The sequence below is a fragment of the Podarcis erhardii genome (genome assembly GCF_964252035.2).
Source record: "Podarcis erhardii genome assembly, chromosome: 13".
In the NCBI taxonomy this organism is placed as follows: domain Eukaryota; kingdom Metazoa; phylum Chordata; class Lepidosauria; order Squamata; family Lacertidae; genus Podarcis; species Podarcis erhardii.
Genome location: NC_138502.1, coordinates 12293596 through 12311638, shown reverse-complemented (window position 1 = coordinate 12311638; position 18043 = coordinate 12293596). Strand labels below are relative to the sequence as shown.

Sequence of the window (18043 nt, the reverse complement as noted above, 5' to 3'; positions counted from 1 at the left end):
CTAAAAATTGCAAGACCACACGCTACCTATATCGTGGGGTGCTAGACCAATTTACAGCATGCCAAAAGAAGGCTCGAGACAACAAGATGGGTAACAGCTAATCAATGTAATTAAAACAAATTAACAGAACCAAATAGTTCTGGCCAGATGAGCTGGATTAATGGATCTAAACATTCCCATTTCTTGAGCCAACTGCCAGAGTCATGCTTTGGTCATGCAGCAAGGTTCAAGGAAACTCTTCTGTCCCCCACGTGCCACTGTGTGCTCCCAGTGTATGGACCCAGCATTCACACTGTGGCTCACTGTGACTGACATTCATCCCAATGTGCCTTGCAAGCCAAACCCCACACTGGATCTGATAATAAACTGATTGTTTCCTAAATCTACTCATCCACCTGGACCAAATGCCAATGAACCCAATTCAAGCAAAACCCCCACTATACAGTCACACAGACAACACCCAAGAGTTTGAAAGAGACAAAAAGGAGAATGCATGGTCCAATTAGTGTCACCCCTCCAAAAATAGGTTCTTACTCAGTCCCCCTAAAAAGGCTCACACTACAAAGGGTGGGAGGATGGGTGTCTCAAAGGAAAGAGGGGAGAGTGTGGGGTGGAAGTAGCTTAAATATCCTGGTCTCCACTTTACCCTATAGGGCAAAATGCCCTCACATGGTTGCCCACACGCCTCCATAATGGGAGAGACCATCTCTCCTCTTTTTCAAGGGGAGCTTAGTGTGGTAAATGTGCTACTCCAAAAGAGGGGGGAACATAAGTTTTAGACCAGAACCCTTCCCCTAGAAAAAGCTGTCTATAACTTCCAGTGCAGCCTGTGTAGGTCTCGGAATAATATGTGGGAAGGGAAGATACAGTGCTTATTGCGGCTATTCCCTGCCTACAAAGTTAATATAAAACTATTGAACATTCTCAGGCACATATCTCTCCTCAAAATCAAATGTTTCCAGATTCACAACAAACAATGAGCCTTTGGGAACAGGGGAATGCAAATTCAAAGATCAACAGCTTTAGGCAATTTTAGAAGAAGACAATTCAACACTATTGGAGGGTTTCAAGACCTGCATACCGGAAGGAGTGTCTCCACCTGCATCATTCACCGTGGACACTGAGGTCCATCTTTGAAGGCCTTCTGGCAGTTCCCTCGCTGCAAAGTGAAGTTACAGGGAACCAGGCAGAAAGCATTCTTTGTAGTGGTGCCTGCCCTGTGGAATGCCCTCCCAAAATGGATCACTGTCTTTATGGGTGTCTTTTAAGGAAAATAACAGCATGTGAGTTGATTCTTGATTTGAGTCTTATATGTCATGCTCTCCAAGAGCTCTGTGAACTAAGTTTGGATTTTTAAAAGTGAAATACTGATTTGTATGCAGGAAGATAAAATAACACAGTTCAGCTTTTTGAAGAAAGAATCCCGGTCCAATTTCTCAACACTCATCACTATATTTGTCTTTCTAACTACCCAGGAGTTCAGAGCCTCTCCCTTTGTTTCCTTAATGGACCATTACCTAACCTGGTAATTCTAAAAATCTGGTTGCAACAAATTTAAGAATTTGCTTAAAAATTAAATCTAGTATATTAGATCTGGGTGTCTTCTGTTCACCCAACCCTAGTGACATTCAAATCCACCATCTGCAGTGACCATGTTCTGTCCCAATAGCTCTGATGGCATTGTACATCATACCTTTGGCTCAGGTTTAGTATCCTGAGCAGATGGGCCTGTCCTTGCCGCTGCTTGTCCACCAGGTTTCTCTTACGCACAGCAACCCAGGTCATGTGGGCGGGGAGGGGGGGTCGCAGTGATTTTTAGGAAGTCATTAGTTTGCACCAGGCGTCCTATTGGGAAGACCCAGTTTTCTGAGTGCATGTTCTGGAAGTTGGGCAATAGGGGCAGTACAGGATTCCTTTTGGTGTACCGACCTCCCCGCTGCACCAAGGATTCCCTGCCCGAGCTGCTTCAGGTCGTGGCGGATGTTCTCCTGGAGACACCTAGCTTGGTCGTCCTAGGGGATTTTAACATCCATGCCGACACGACCTTACAAGGGGCCGCTCGGGACTTCGTGGAAAGCATGGCCTCCATGGGGCTGTCCCTGAATAAGTCTGGCCCAACCCATAGCCGCGGACATGCCTTGGACCTGGTGTTTACCTCTACGGATGTTGGTGATCTGACACTAAGTAAAAGCGAAACGAAAGAAGTGCCATGGTCAGATCACTTCCTGGTGCAACTGGACTTCTCCGCGACCCTTCCCCTCTGCAGGGAGGTGGGACCGATTCGGATGGTCCGCCCCCGCCACTTAATGGATCCAAATGGTTTCCAGAGAGTGGTTGGGGATGCTTTATCCCATGTTGATGGCCTTTCAGCCGATTCCCTGGTGGCCCGCTGGAATGTGGAGTTAACCAGGGCTATTGACTGTTTGGCTCCGAAGCGCCCTCTCCGATTGCATGAAGCCCGGAGAGCCCCGTGGTTTTCCACGGATCTGAGGGCAATGAAACAATCGTTGAGACGGCTAGAGCGCCGGTGGCGGATAACTCATTCTGAATCTGACCGGACACGGGTTAGAGCTCAACGTCGAGCCTACCAAGTGGCGATAGCGACGGCGAAGAAGACTTTCTTCACCGCCTCTATTGCATCTGCAGAAAACAGCAGCAGGAGACTCTTTCAGGTGGTTCGCAATTTAGCGGAACCACCTGTAACATCGGGGCCCAGTACGGGCCACATGTTCTCCTGCAATGATTTTGCAAATTTTTTTGCAGATAAAATCGCTCAGATTCGGGAAGAAGTAGACTCCACCGTGGGAGCAGGGCCGGGGCGGGAGAGTGCTAGAGTCCTGTCTGGTCAAGTTGTGTGGGATCAATTTCAATCTGTTACCTCCGAGGATGTGGACAGGCTGCTTGGACGAGTGAAGCCAACCACCTGTCTCCTGGATCCTTGCCCATCCTGGCTTATAAAAGCTAGCCGGGAAGGACTGGGCGATGGGCTTCGTGGGGTGGTGAATGCTTCCCTCCGTGAGGGAGCCTTCCCAGACCCGCTGAAAGAGGCGGTTATTAAACCGCTTCTTAAAAAACCATCTTTAGATGCGGCCACGATGGCCAATTATCGCCCAGTCTCAAACCTCCCATTCTTGGGCAAGGTGATTGAGCGAGTGGTTGCTGAACAACTCCAGGCACGCCTGGAAGAAGCGGACCATTTGGATCCCTTCCAGTCGGGATTCAGGCCTCATCATGGGACTGAAACTGCCTTGGTCGCACTGGTTGATGATCTCCGGCGGGCTAGGGACAAAGGTGAGAGCTGTTTCCTAGTTCTGCTGGATCTCTCAGCGGCGTTTGATACCATCGACCATGACATCCTTCTGGACCGTCTTGAGGGGCTGGGAGCTGGGGGCACTGTCATACAGTGGTTCCGCTCCTTCCTCCTGGGCCGTGTTCAGAAAGTGGTGGTGGGGGATGAGTGTTCAGACCCCTGGCCGCTCACTTGTGGGGTGCCTCAGGGTTCTGTCCTCTCCCCCATGCTTTTCAACATCTACATGCAGCCGCTGGGAGCGATCATCAGGAGGTTTGGGCTGGGTGTTCATCAGTATGCAGATGATACCCAGCTCTACCTCTCTTTTAAATCAGAACCAGTGAAGGCAGTAAAGATCCTGTGTGAGTGTCTGGAGGCGGTTGGAGGATGGATGGCGGCTAACAGATTGAGGTTGAATCCTGACAAGACAGAAGTACTGTTTTTGGGGGACAGGAGGCGGGCAGGTGTGGAGGATTCCCTGGTCCTGAATGCGGTAACTGTGCCCCTGAAGGACCAGGTGCGCAGCCTGGGAGTCATTTTGGACTCACAGCTGTCCATGGAGGCACAGGTCAAATCTGTATCCAGGGCAGCTGTTTACCAGCTCCATCTGGTACGTAGGCTGAGACCCTATCTGCCTGTGGACTGTCTCGCCAGAGTGGTACATGCTCTGGTTATCTCCCGCTTGGACTACTGCAATGCGCTCTACGTGGGGCTACCTTTGAAGGTGACCCGGAAACTACAACTAATACAGAATGCGGCAGCTAGACTGGTGACTGGGAGCGGCCGCCGAGACCATATAACACCGGTCTTGAAAGACCTACATTGGCTCCCAGTACGTTTCCGAGCACAATTCAAAGTGTTGGTGCTGACCTTTAAAGCCCTAAATGGCCTCGGTCCAGTATATCTGAAGGAGCGTCTCCTCCCCCATCGTTCTGCCCGGACACTGAGGTCCAGCTCCGAGGGCCTTCTGGCGGTTCCCTCACTGCGAGAGGCCAAGTTGCAGGGAACCAGGCAGAGGGCCTTCTCGGTGGTGGCGCCCGCCCTGTGGAATGCCCTCCCATCGGAGGTCAAGGCGATGGACAACTACCTGACATTCAGAAGACATCTGAAGGCAGCCCTGTTCAGGGAAGTTTTTAATATGTGACATTTTAGTGTGTTTTTTATCTCTGTTGGAAGCCGCCCAGAGTGGCTGGGGAGACCCAGCCAGATGGGCGGGGTACAAATAATAAATTATTATTATTATTATTATTATTATTATCCTGAAATGAAAACAAGTAGAAGGTCCCAGGACAGTAGTATCCATGGAATAGATCATTGTTCTTCACCGTTTGCCCCAGAAGTTGTTGGAATACAATGCCCCTCATCCCCAGCAAGAATTGGCAGCAGCCAGAGAGGATGGGAGTTGCCATCCAATAATATCAGGAGACCTAATGCAAAAGATCCCTAGGCTTCTGTGGGGACAGACAAAAATAGCATGTGGGATAGCATCTGAGGGAGGCAGAAGAAGAAAAGAGATATCTGGTCTGCTGTTCTGACGGAGTGTTTAACCATCCAGGTTACAGTGAAGGGATATTGCTCAGTAGCAGAGCTCACAATAATAATAATTTATTATTTATATGACGCCCATCTGACTGGCTTGCCCCAACCACTCTCAGCTTCAGATACATAAGGACAAAGTTTAATTACAGTGGTACCTCTAGTTATGAACTTAATTCATCCTGGAAGTCCGTTCTTAACCTGAAACTGTTCTTAACTAGAGGTGTGCTTTCGCTAATGGGGCCTCTTGCTGCTTCGGCACTGCTGGCACATGATTTCTGTTCTCATACTGGGGGAAAGTTCTCAACTCGAGGTAACTCAACTCAACTCATACTGGGGAAAAGTTCTCAACTTGAGGTAGCAAAGTTTGTAACCTGAAGCATTTGTAACCTGAGGCACCACTGTAGTAACATCTGAAGTTAATAAAGCTCAAGTTGCATGGGAGAAAGACCCCTTTGGTGTGCCATGGAGCATAATGCTATGCTATTCAGAATAGACAGTAATTGGATAGAAGGGCGAATGGTCTGAATCAGAAGAAGGGATACGTACATTATTTTATTATTTTTATTTATTGAGTTTATATACCACCCTATACCCAGAGGTCTCAGGGCGGTTCACAGAAAACAAGCCTCTTTCTTTACCCTGCACTTGTGTCAAATTGTCTCCATTCAGAAAGTTATGCCCACTGTCCAAGGCACTGCTTCACAAGGGAGAAGATCTTGGGCTATAGCAGAAATCTCATTGGCATAAGAACTTTGCTTGTTCTGAGACTTGAGGACCTTAGCAAAACAAATATCTCACCCTGTAATTTTTATAATTATTGATCAGCATCACTACTTTTAAATGTCCCATGGCAAATCAGATGCCAGGCACAATATAAGCCACAGAAACAGCCCTTTCCAAATGTGATGGTCCTGTGTTGTAGTCTATATAGGTGCCTGTCCTATCAACTTACATGAATCCAGTTAGGGAGGTAGATTTGAGGCAGGTACATGCCTCCATGCAGCCAAGTTTCCTTATAACTTCAGCCAAGACTGAAATGCTGTTAGTGACTATAGGTAAACATGATGGCTTCCAGTTCAGCCCAAGAATGGTTAGCTCGCCACCTGCTTTTCCTGCTGTTGATGATGCATTATTCTTCTAGCAAGAGTTTGAGCTCTTGCAGATTGAGAGAAACAATTCAAACCAATTCATATGGTCCTCCAGCAGACATGATCATCGGTGAATTCATATCCATTACGCTAGCAAACTTCGGAATGCAGAAATTTATGGAGTACCCACAATCCTCTTCATTATCTGCTCAGTAAGTAGTTACTTAGTAAGTAGTTCTCAGTAAGTAGTTAGGGACATGGGTGGCACTGTGGTCTAAACCACTGAGCCTAGGGCTTGCCAATCAGAAGGTTGGTCCCGTTGCTCAGTCCCAGCTCCTGCCAACCTAGCAGTTCAAAAGTATGTCAAAGTTCAAGTAGATAAATAGGTACCAATCCAGCGGGAAGATAAACGGTGTTTCCGTGCACTGCTCTGGTTTCACCAGAAGCGGCTTAGTCATGCTGGCCACGTGACCCGGGAAAACTGTCTGCAGACAAACGCCAGCTCCCTCGGCCTGTAAAGCGTGATGAGCGCTGCAACCCCAGAGTCGTTCACGGCTGGACTTAACTGTCAGGGTTCCTTTATCTTTACCTTTTTAAGTAGTTTCTTATTTATTGGAAATTTTTCTGTTGGGTCCACTGATTACTCATGACTTGATGAAATACACAACTGTATCGGCTTCTGTCTTGGTTCTCCTGTCAGCCTTCACAGGGCACATTCAGATTTTTGTCCCACCACTTGAGTTAGCAAAAATAAACATCATCAGTCTAAGGCACCATAAGCAACCTAATCAAATCCCTCTACACCACAAGGTAAACAATATTCTTCAGAGTGTATTTCAGGTAGGATATTCATTCTTGTGAAAAGAATTAAGAAGTACATATTCATAGTCCTACAATACAAATTTGGACTTGCTTGAAATGCTATTCTACTCCCCCCCCTGCAGTTAATTGTGGTGTTTCTGTATTGCTACACGGAAGTGGAACTACCTACAACTTAATATTCTTTTAGATGATACCAAAAAATCACCTTTTCATTTTGAGTCTGATAAACTGCAGTTCCCTCCTTTTCCCTCAAAGCGCAAAGCCCAGCAGTAGGGACACATTAACTTGAAAACAAGTTCCTTGGTTGTGTTCAGTGGGAACAGGGCCAGAATCCTGTTGAAATCTATGGGGATTCCAAAGTGCTTAAGTGTGGCTACTAGATTGCCCCTGCTTTTTGCCCATATGAGCCCCATCCACAACCCAGCTGAAGTTTTCAAGCTACTTCAACCCATAGATGTTGCAACCCATTCCTATGCTAAAATTTTCTTGTAAGTAAGCCTTGTTCAGTTCTATGGGCTTTGCTCCACACGCCAAACATGCATCAGTTTTTAGCCTGACAGGACAAATCTATGCATACCTACTCGAAGTAATCACCACTGAGCTTAGTGGTGTTTATTCCCAGGTAAGTGGCTGCAGCCATATTGCAGCTTAAATTGGATTTGTGTGAAAGGCAGTTCCACAGAGCCCAATGGGATGCTTCCTCTCAAATATTTGGGATCAAGGAGAGCTTTCCTTAACACATGTTTACATGGGAATAAGCAATTTCCAATGGAAGGTTGTTTGATCACACCCTATAATCCCTTGCACGATTATATGGGAAGCAAATCCCATTGAATAAAAGAAGAGGAGGAAGGTTTTGCTTCCCAAGTAGTTTTTTTGGTTTTTTAAAAAAGGAAAGCATATCTATAAGGCTTAGATTCAAGGGCTGATAAAAAGACATTGTGTGTTAAAGCACACTGGTATACTAAAGAGTTGTATCCCAGGTTGAATTGCGAACACCTTCCCATGAATACTTCATGGTTCAGAAACGGAAGGGAGGTGGTGGACAAAGCAGCAGAACAAGAGGTAGGCATGAACATTGCATATAAGAAACAGGCATAGGTAGTGTTGGGAACATGCAATGATTTACTCAGTATTAAATCCCACTGTTTTGGTGATTTTTTTTTTTTTTTTTATAAATATTTATTAAAGTTTTTAAATATAAATGCACAAATAATAAACAGTCTTACTTCTATCACAGACATAATTTCATCACTTCTTTGGACTTCCTCACGTCTCCCGCTCCCATTTACATCGTTAAAAGTTTTTTCCAAACAAATTATCAACTTGTTTACAATCTCATGTCCACTCATTCAAATATAATCTAGCACTTCTTCCAAAAAATTTTATATTTTCTTTAGTCTCACTTATCATCAAATTTCAAATCTAATTTAGTGGTGGCCAGTTTTTTATAATCTAGCATCCTTCTTAGCATTCAACCAAATTACAATGTTTTTGTAGATACTTCTTGAATTTCTCCCAGTCTTCCTCCATCTTCTCTTCTCCCAGGTTACGGATTCTGCCTGTCATCTCGGCCAGTTGCATATAGTCCATCAGTTGCATCTGCCACTCTTCCAGTGTGGGTAGATCTTGAGTTTTCCAGTTTTTTGCGATGAGTATCCTTGCTGCCGTTGTTGCATACATAAAGAATGTTCGGTCCTTCTTTAACACCTTCTGGCCGACAATACCCAGAAGGAAGGCCTCTGGTTTCTTAGTGAAGGTATACTTAAATACCTTTTTCAGCTCATTATATATCATTTCCCAGAAGACCTTCACCTTAGGGCATGTCCACCAGAGGTGAAAGAATGTTCCTTCGTTTTCTTTACATTTCCAACATTTATTATCAGACGAATGGTATATTTTGGCAAGTTTAACTGGGGTCATGTACCATCTATATATCATTTTCATTACATTTTCCTTCAGAGCATTACATGCGGTGAAGTTCAGCCCAGTGGTCCACAACCTTTCCCAGTCCTCAAACATAATGTTATGCCCAATGTCCTGTGCCCATTTTATCATAACCGATTTAACCATTTCGTCTTGTGTATTCCATTTTAACAGCAAGTTATACATTCTAGATAATACCTTAGTCTTTGGTTCTAACAATTCAGTTTCTAACTTCGATTTCTCCACCTGGAACCCTAACTTTTTACTGTTTTGGTGATTTTGAACCTAGTTAAGTGGGTAAAGAATTAGAGCCTGACTGAACTTGGCAGGTTAACTGCTTTTTGTTTCTGGGTTTCATTCAGTGCGTTTCCGAGCACAATTCAAAGTGTTGGTGCTGACCTTTAAAGCCCTAAATGGCCTCTGTCCTGTATACCTGAAGGAGCGTCTCCACCCCCATCGTTCTGCCCAGACACCGAGGTCCAGCGCCAAGGGCCTTCTGGCGGTTCCCTCATTGCGAGAAGTGAGGCTACAGGAAACCAGACAGAGGGCCTTCTTGGTGGTGGCACCCACCCTGTGGAACACCCTCCCTTCAGATGTGAAGGAAATAAGTGGCTATCCTATCTTTAAAAGACATCTGAAGGCAGCCCTGTTCGGGGAAGTTTTTAATATTTAATGCTGTATTGAAACATCCAAGTGAAAGACATGCATGAATCAAAATGAAAACTTCAACACAGTTTCTTTTCTGTCATGTTTGCAGTCATTCTTTGTCTCATTGCAGTGTGATCCCGAAAAACTACCAGCATGTTCTTGCTTTCATCTTTGCCATGCAAGAGATCAACAAGAATGCCAAATTCTTATCCAACATCACACTGGGATCAACATTTTATGAGAATGCTTTTAATCCTTCGCAAACTTGTTGGAACACTCTTGCTCTTCTTTTCATGGGACAACGAAATCCCCCCAATTACCACTGTAATGGGGAAGATAAATTAATTGCTGTCATTGGAGGGCTCACCTCCCAAAACTCCCTTCAGATGGCCAATATATTAAACACCTACAAGATCCCACAGGTATGTGTGTAGATACATAGATACAACCACAAGGGCAGACATACACAGAAAACCCCAAAAGAGCATCCATGTTAGGTTTCAATCCTAATACAGTATGTTTTCTACACTTGTTTCCTACATTAGACTTGGTATGGGTACATGATTATGTTAAAGCCTCCTAGCTATGTGTTGCCTACACTGCCATCTCAATTACCATTGGGATTTCAGCGGGGGGGGGGGGATACCCATAATACTAATCATCCAATCTTTGATTCTTCCAAACCTGTTCATGCTGCAAAGCTTATAATCATGGGAGCATCCAGCTTCCTGCTTAGAAACTTCTCCTGGCCTTAATAACACCAGGGCTGTATACTTAGAAAAGTAAGAGCAGGTAGTCAACCACCACAATAATGAAGTATTCTTTCGTTGAAGAAATAGATGGCCTTTGGATTCTTAAAAATATAATGCCTTTCCCTTTAGCTCAGCTATGGCTCCTTGGATCCAGGGCTGAGTGACCAAAGGCGCTTCCCTTCCTTCTTCCAAATGGTCCCCAGTGAAGAAGCTCAGTATGATGGCATTGTCTGGCTACTCAGGAAGTTTGGGTGGAACTGGATTGGCCTCCTTGTTTCAGATGATGACAGTGGAGAAACCTTCCTTCGTACTCTCAGACCAAGGCTTTTCCAAAATAATCTTTGCATTTCTTGGACACTGGTGATCCCACTAGTGACAGTATTTTTACCTATTGAGCTACTTCAAGAAAAATTGAGACCAATTGTGTATGTTCTCACACGGCAGCAAATGAATGTGATTCTTGTCTATGGAGACAGTCAGTCTCTAGAGGCTTTGAGGCTGGTTTTGATCTCCTGCGAGGTTTTCTCTATGTACCCAGTGGAGAGGGTGTGGATTACAACAGCTCAATGGGATTTCACTGCAGTGCTGTTTGGAGGCAAATTCCCTTCCATATCCTTCAATGGCACCTTGTCATTTACACTCCATTCAAATCCAGTTCCAGGGTTTCAGGACTTTCTACAGACCATAAATCCATGGCAACCAAATCTTTATTTTATCCAGCAGTTCTGGGCCAGTGCATTCCTCTGTTCATTCCCAGATCACAATCTAATTGACACAACTCAGGAACACTGCACTGGGAGGGAGAAGCTGGAGAAACTAACTGGACCCGTGTTTGAAATGGAAATGTCCAGCCAGAGCTACACCATCTACAATGCCGTCCATGCAGTAGCACATGCTCTCCTTAGCATGTATTCCTCAAGAGCCAAACAGAAAGTACTGGGTGAGAGACGGACGCAGCCAAAAGTTAAGCCCTGGCAGGTACTGTCAACTAATCTCCCCAATGTTAGAAGCACAAGAGTTATTATTACTGATTCATATGGTGCACAGCTGAGCCCTGGCATGGAGGAGAGGCCTTGGGGATTTTCCCTGGTGAGTTCTATCATTGGGAGGGACTTTATCTCAGTGAAAGGCCACATGCTTTGCATGCTGCACATTCAAAGCTCTTTAATCCATCCCAGGATTCTCCTACTTGGGGATGCGCAAGGGGCAGGAGTGTCCTCTGGTATTAGAAATGGGTAGAAACCACAGATGTATGCCGTATAGAACTATGGCAATTCAGAGTAGACAGTTCTGGGCTACAGAGAACAATTGTTTGACTCAGCACAAGACAGTTTCATATGGTAATGGGGAGGTTTTCTTGAAGTACCCAGTATATATGATAAAATGTAGTAAGTACCTGGTTCCTATGCCAAGTTAAAAACATACCAAGTCATGTCTCTTAATATTGAAACTGGAAAGGCTTACAGCTCAGTGGCAGAGCATCTGCTTTCATTCAAAAAGTCCCATGTTCAACCCCCAGCATCTCAAGATCATGCTGGGAAAGACTCTGAAACCCTAGAGAGCCAATAACAATCAGTGACTGAGCTATTTAGGGCAATGATTTCACTCACTGTAAGGCAGCATTCAGTGTCCTATAACATACTGATGAATGGTAGTAAAAAGCCAAAGGTCCACTTGTCAAATGGAAAAGAGAGAGTGTATTAGCCTACAAGGTCTGTGTCTTTTTTCCTCTTGCAATCTAGCTTCACTCCTTCCTGAAGAACATCCACTTCAACAACAGTGCTGGGGAAGAAATCTCTTTGGATGAGAAGGGGCAGCAGGCAGGTGGCTATGATCTCCTCAATTTGGTCACATATCCCAATGAGTCCTTCCAGAGAGTCCGAGTGGGGAGGGTGGACCCTCAGGGCCCCCCAGGAAAAGAGTTCACAGTGGATGGAAGTGCCATTGCATGGAATCCCAAGTTCAAGAAGGTGGGTGTGACCATTTCTTTGTTTTGATCATCATCCATCATCATCATCTTTTATGAGAAGATCAGGAGATCCAGGAAAACAGAGATGGCTACAAAGGAGAAGTGTGAGGAGGCAAGCTCTGGTACTCACTGATGAAATACTATCTTTGTTATTTTGTTCACATTTGTTGATCCAGAGCTAGTTTGGAGCTAATTTGGAGCTCAGTGTTCAGAACAAGGTCTTTCTGAGTAAGGAATCTGCCAGTGTTTAAAGCTCTTGAAAAGGGACTGTTGTGCTCCAAAATGCGTTGTTAGGAACAATCCCTGCCAGGCGGAGCCCAAGTAGAAGGAAAATCATCTACCACCTGAAGTGTGTGGTCACTAATGTTGATGGATGGAGTGCCGGTGATATCCTGTCCCAGGATGTTGGTCTCCATCAGGCTGATAGTGAGGCCAAACTACATGCAGGCTTGGCCATAATTTTTATTTTTATTTTTGTTTAATAAATCTTTATTAATTTAAAATACAATCATACAGTAAAGGTAAGTATAACAAAATTATAGAAAGGTCCGGTGACTTCTGTTTCAGTGTATCTGAAGAAGTGTGCATGCACACGAAAGCTCATACCTAGAACTAACTCAGTTGGTCTTTAAGGTGCTACTGGAAGGATTTTTTTTATTTTGTTATAACAAAATTAAGCACAAAAAATAAAAAATAAGAAAAAAGGAGAAAAAAGTGATTCATCACCTCAGAAAGGGCGAAAAGGGGTTTAAAAGCAACAAGAAAAGAAAAAAGCACAATTAAAAGAACCAATTTTTATACAACATCATGTCTTTTCCAATAAAGTTTTCTGTAAAAGACTTCCAATCATTCTCATTATACTTTTTCTATTGTCTTGATTTTGTCGCACAGGTTTTTTTTTATATCTTTTTCCATATATTCCTCTAAGATGTTTAGTCCATTTATTTATTGTACACAAATATCATTCAATTCTGCTTTGATGGTATCATTTTTACAATATAATCTTATATATTCCTTAAATATTTTCCATTCTTCGTATACTTTTTGATTTAAGGCTCCCCTGATTTTTCCGGTCAGCTTTGCTTATTGGAAATACTCTGTCATGAGTGTTTGCCAATCAATGGTGAAACAACAACATGGTGTTGTTTCACATTTCCAACTTCTGGTTACAAGTATTCTTGCAGCCGTGATTGCGTACATAAACAGTGGTCTTGTGTTTTGCTTGATTTCTGTGGGCAATATTCCTAATAGGAAAATCTCTGGCCTTTTTTTGATTGTAAGTTTAAATAATTTCTTAAATTCATCATATATGTTATTCCAAAATTCTCTTAAAATTATGCAGGTCCACCACATGTGATAGTAGGACCCTATTTTTGGGATGAAAGCATCCATGCTAAGGAAAGGGCTAATGCTCAGAAGGCTACTGAACGCTGTGCTGTCATAGGCCTGAGGTAGTTGATGGATGGATTGAATTTATATACCGCCCTATACCCAGAGGTCTCAGGATGGTTCCCAGAATAAGATCAACGTATAAAACCACAAAATAAATAATGAATACATACATAATGCATAATGAAAATAAAAAACCCAATAGCCCCCCACAAAAAACCATGTACATTTTAAGAGGGAATAGTGATGTCAATTTCTACAGCTATGGCAGTTATGAGCAGTCTAAACTGTTAGAGCAGCAGGAATGTTCTCTTGTGCTGCTGTCAGTCTGTAACAGTATTTATCATAGATTAAAATCTGTCTCAGATGTATTAGCAATGTAAGTAACACCTACCTGCATTGTATATATTAATCTGCAAGTTCAAGTACATTTGGTGGTAAGGAGAAGGTTGGCACCAGCCTCTCTTTGCCATTCAGACATGTGCTGGGCTGGCCAAATGGTTAAGTGACAGCACAAAGCATCTTTATCAGGGGGCCTGATGCTTGCCCAGGGAGCACATGCTTGACAGCCATCCTCTAATTTCAGTCCTGTGACCTTTCTGCTGCAAAGCGGACATAGACAACAATAAGATTTATTCCATTCAAAATCCCTTGCTTGTCATTACCACTAGATGTTGCCCATTTCCACCTGTGTTGAGAGCTGCCACCCTGGACAGAGTATGTTTGCCCAGCAGGGAAAGCAAATCTGTTGCTATGACTGTGTTCAGTGCCCTAAAGGGAGGATTTCAGTCCAGAAGGGTAAGTGAAGGAACCCGAGTCAACTGGAATTCCCATCTTGCTCTCCAACATAGACATCCATGTCTTAGCCTTATTATGTCTGCTTATTTTCTGTCATAGTTGCCAAGCACATGTGTTTATGTTACTGATACATATTCTTCTTTAATCTCCCCTCCCCTTTCGACAGCCATTCTAGAGTATATTGTGTGCAATTACATCCACATGGGAGTAAGCACCATTGAAATCAGCATGACATACATCTGGGTAGAAATGTTTAAGATTGCATGCCATAGATTCCCTTTTCTCACCATTGAAACTGCAGCCAACACATTTTCATCTTCTGTTATTAACAAATAGTAAATTATCTCCTCTGTTGTATCCACACAGTTTCAATCATTTGGAACAGTTATTTCTTGTCAAATATAGATTTTCCTGATGACAGGCTACCTGGCTGTTTCATGCACTTCCAAGTTCCATTACGGAAAGTGTAAAAACGAAACAGTGAGCCACAAGCTTAGAAATGCAAAAACGTGGACCTGGATGCAGAGATAGACATGTTTAAAGGGGAAACACTGAAATCAATCTGTATACTGTAACGATGAAAAATAAATATGAATAGATTGATTAATACAGCTGAGATGTTCAGAGAGGAACCATCACTTAGTTGAAAAATTAGGCTTTGGTTCATCAGCTGAGTAATATGTTCCACGTACAGCATAATAGACAGTACCAATAATATTAATAATTATCGCTTCAAGAAATGCTAAAAGCATGCTTCTCACTTTCAGATGCAGATCAATGTGATAAATGCCCAGATGATCACTACCCAAATGCCTTTCAGGACCAATGTATTCCGAAAAAAATAAGCTACTTATCCTATGAGGAGCCCTTGGGGACAATGCTGGCCTCCTTGGCTCTCCTCCTTTCTCTGGTCACAGTTGTTGTGATGGGGACCTTCGGTCTGCACTGGAACACTCCCATTGTCAAAGCCAACAACTGGGGCATCACCTGCACCTTGCTCTCTTCTCTGCTTCTCTGCTTTCTCTGCTCCTTCTTATTCATTGGCAGGCCTACAAAGGTGACCTGTGTCTTGAGGCAAACCGTCTTTGGCATCGTCTTCTCCATTGCTGTGGCTTGTGTGTTAGCCAAAACCCTCACTGTGGTTCTGGCATTCATGGTGACCAAGCCTGGGAACAGCCTGAGGAAATGGCTTGGGAAGAGGCTGGCAGGATCCCTTATCACCTTCTGCTCTCTCATTCAATCTAGCATCTGTCTTGGGTGGCTGGCATCCTCTCCCCCATTCCCAGAGTTTGACCTGCACTCCCAGGATGGGCAGATCATAGTGCAGTGCAATGAAGGCTCCGACATCATGTTCCACCTTATTCTCGGCTACATGGGTCTTTTGGCCATTGTGAGCTTCTCTGTGGCTTTCTTTGCCAGGAAGTTGCCTGATACTTTCAATGAAGCCAAGTTGATTACCTTCAGCATGCTGGTCTTCTGCAGTGTTTGGCTGTCCTTTGTCCCCACTTATCTGAGCACCAAAGGGAAATACATGGTGGCTGTGGAGATCTTCTCCATCTTGGCCTCTACTGCTGGCTTACTGGGTTGCATCTTCCTCCCCAAAATCTACATCATTATACTTAAACCTGAGATGAACAGTAAAGAGAGATTAGTAAGGAAGAAGGATGACCATAGTTGAGAGGGTGAAAGAGATGCCATTAGCCAGGGACCTTATGCTGTGGCAAGAAGATGCTATTTCCTTTGCTTTTATCATTTTCTCCTCATGCCAGCAATTCCCAAACTTTGGTCTCCAGCTGTTTTTGGACTACAATTCCCACCATCCTTGACAACTAGCCTTGCTATCTATGGATGTTTGGAATTGTAGTCCAACAACAGCCGGAGACCCAAGTTTGGAAACCACTATTCTATGCCATCCAAGTGTTCATGGTGGCATACATGGCTCTCCTCTTGCTGTATTGCCTTCACAACAACTCTGTGAGGTAGGTTAGACGGAGAGATTTTTATGTATGTTTTTTTGTTGACTTAATCTTTGTTTTTTGGCCTACCATTCTATACCCCAGAACACGAACTAAGGAGAGCACAATGTGAAATACTGTTACTTACAGGGGTCTGCTTCACCAGGGTGTTGTCCAAATGGAATGTTATGTGGAAGCAATTTGCAGCAGGATTGGAAATGGAGTAGCTGCTGAGTGATTGAAAAATTGGACATCAAAATCATTTGAGCTCTTGTTAATTCATGCTAGTTTACCATTCTGCTTTCCAAAATAAATTAGAAGTTGGTGGGACATGACCTTGATCCCAGGAAGACCATAACCACACATTTCTTTATTAATAGAGATATCTTTTAAATGAATTTCATTGCTCAAAGTTAGGACATATGTGAGAGAGAACTTTATATTCACCTGGCTCTTTTTCTTCTTTCGTTTTGTTCTTTTCTTTTTATTATTTTCTGTTTAGAATAGTTTCTTTTTATTGTATTGTGAAAAATCTGAATAAAACCTTATACAAAAAAGACGTGTGACACCTCACATGAGGTGGCCAAAGTATTGGAGCCTCAGCTTCACGATCCAGTGAGCACTCAGGGCTGATTTCCTTAAGAATGGATAGGTTTAATCTTCTTGCAGTCCATGGGACTCTCAAGAGTCTCCTCCAGCACCATAATTCAAAAGCATACTCTTTATATATATAAAAAAATTATCTCTGCACAAGTGAGTGCCATCCTTCCATAAGGACCCAGATGTGGTGGGGGGTTGTGTGTGAGGAAATTGCTGTCACCAGAAAAATACAGCAGCCACAAAGTTTTAGTAGCTGATATCAGGGACTATCTACACAATCCTCTAGTAGCCGAGTCAACTGGATGCTAGTGGGTGGAGATGGGAGCTGAAACCCACCCTCACCCCTGTCTAGCTTTTCTCCCAGCCATAATAATCACAATCACATTCATAACAACATCCCAGCCAGAGTGGGTGGCTTATAGCATATCTAAAAACAAGTCTGGAAATTCTGGAATTGAACCAGTGAGGGGAAAAACCTAAAGCAAAAGAGCATGGACAGCAAAGAGATGGAAATCTCAGTTCCCCCTTCAGCATCTTTTATTTTCATGGGGGAAAATGTGTGTGTGTGTGTGTGTGTGTGTGTGTGTGTGTGTATATATATATATATATACACATACACATACACATACCTAGATTGAATTTACTCTTTAACACGGAACATCACCACAAGAGAATAATCATGGAAGCCATCGAGATAGAGAAACACCCTCACAACATGAACAAGCGTGACGACACATCCCGCTTGCCAGACATCTGGAAATTAGCCCTCCCCACAAAAACTGACACCAGATCCAGAGGCACACAGAACGCCAACACCAATCAACCACACCAGACCCAAACCCAGACCCTCTCCACAGATGAATTACAGACACCATCCAGTAGCCAATCCATGGTGGCACCTCCGGATGCTGCACCCCCCTGCAATCCCTACACAGATCTGGCTGACACAAGCCACAAAACCACAGCTCGCCCCTATACACGAAGCCAAGCCAGAGCACAACTAAGTACAGTACAGCCATCTTCTCAGGAAAACTCTTCACAAAGTTCAAGAGGTCAAGACACAAAGACTTTAACAACTAATCCACACCTAATGACCCACCTAAGTGGTACTCAGGATATCACTCAAGAAATCACTCAAGATATCTCTCAAGTAATTAAGGAACAAAAGAAGAAAAGGCACACTAGCCTGGGAACTTCCTCTCTGCCCAGAACATTGGAGGCTATACACCACACCCCCTCTACAGTATTTATAGGAACTCAAACACTGA

General features: G+C 43.8%; 1 pseudogene across 1 annotated transcript in view; it reads left to right on the top strand.

The window, feature by feature from the left end:
* Positions 1-18043, top strand: part of LOC309326520 (angiogenin-2 pseudogene) — a 198204-nt pseudogene that overhangs the window by 88562 nt on the left and 91599 nt on the right. The window lies entirely within an intron of this gene.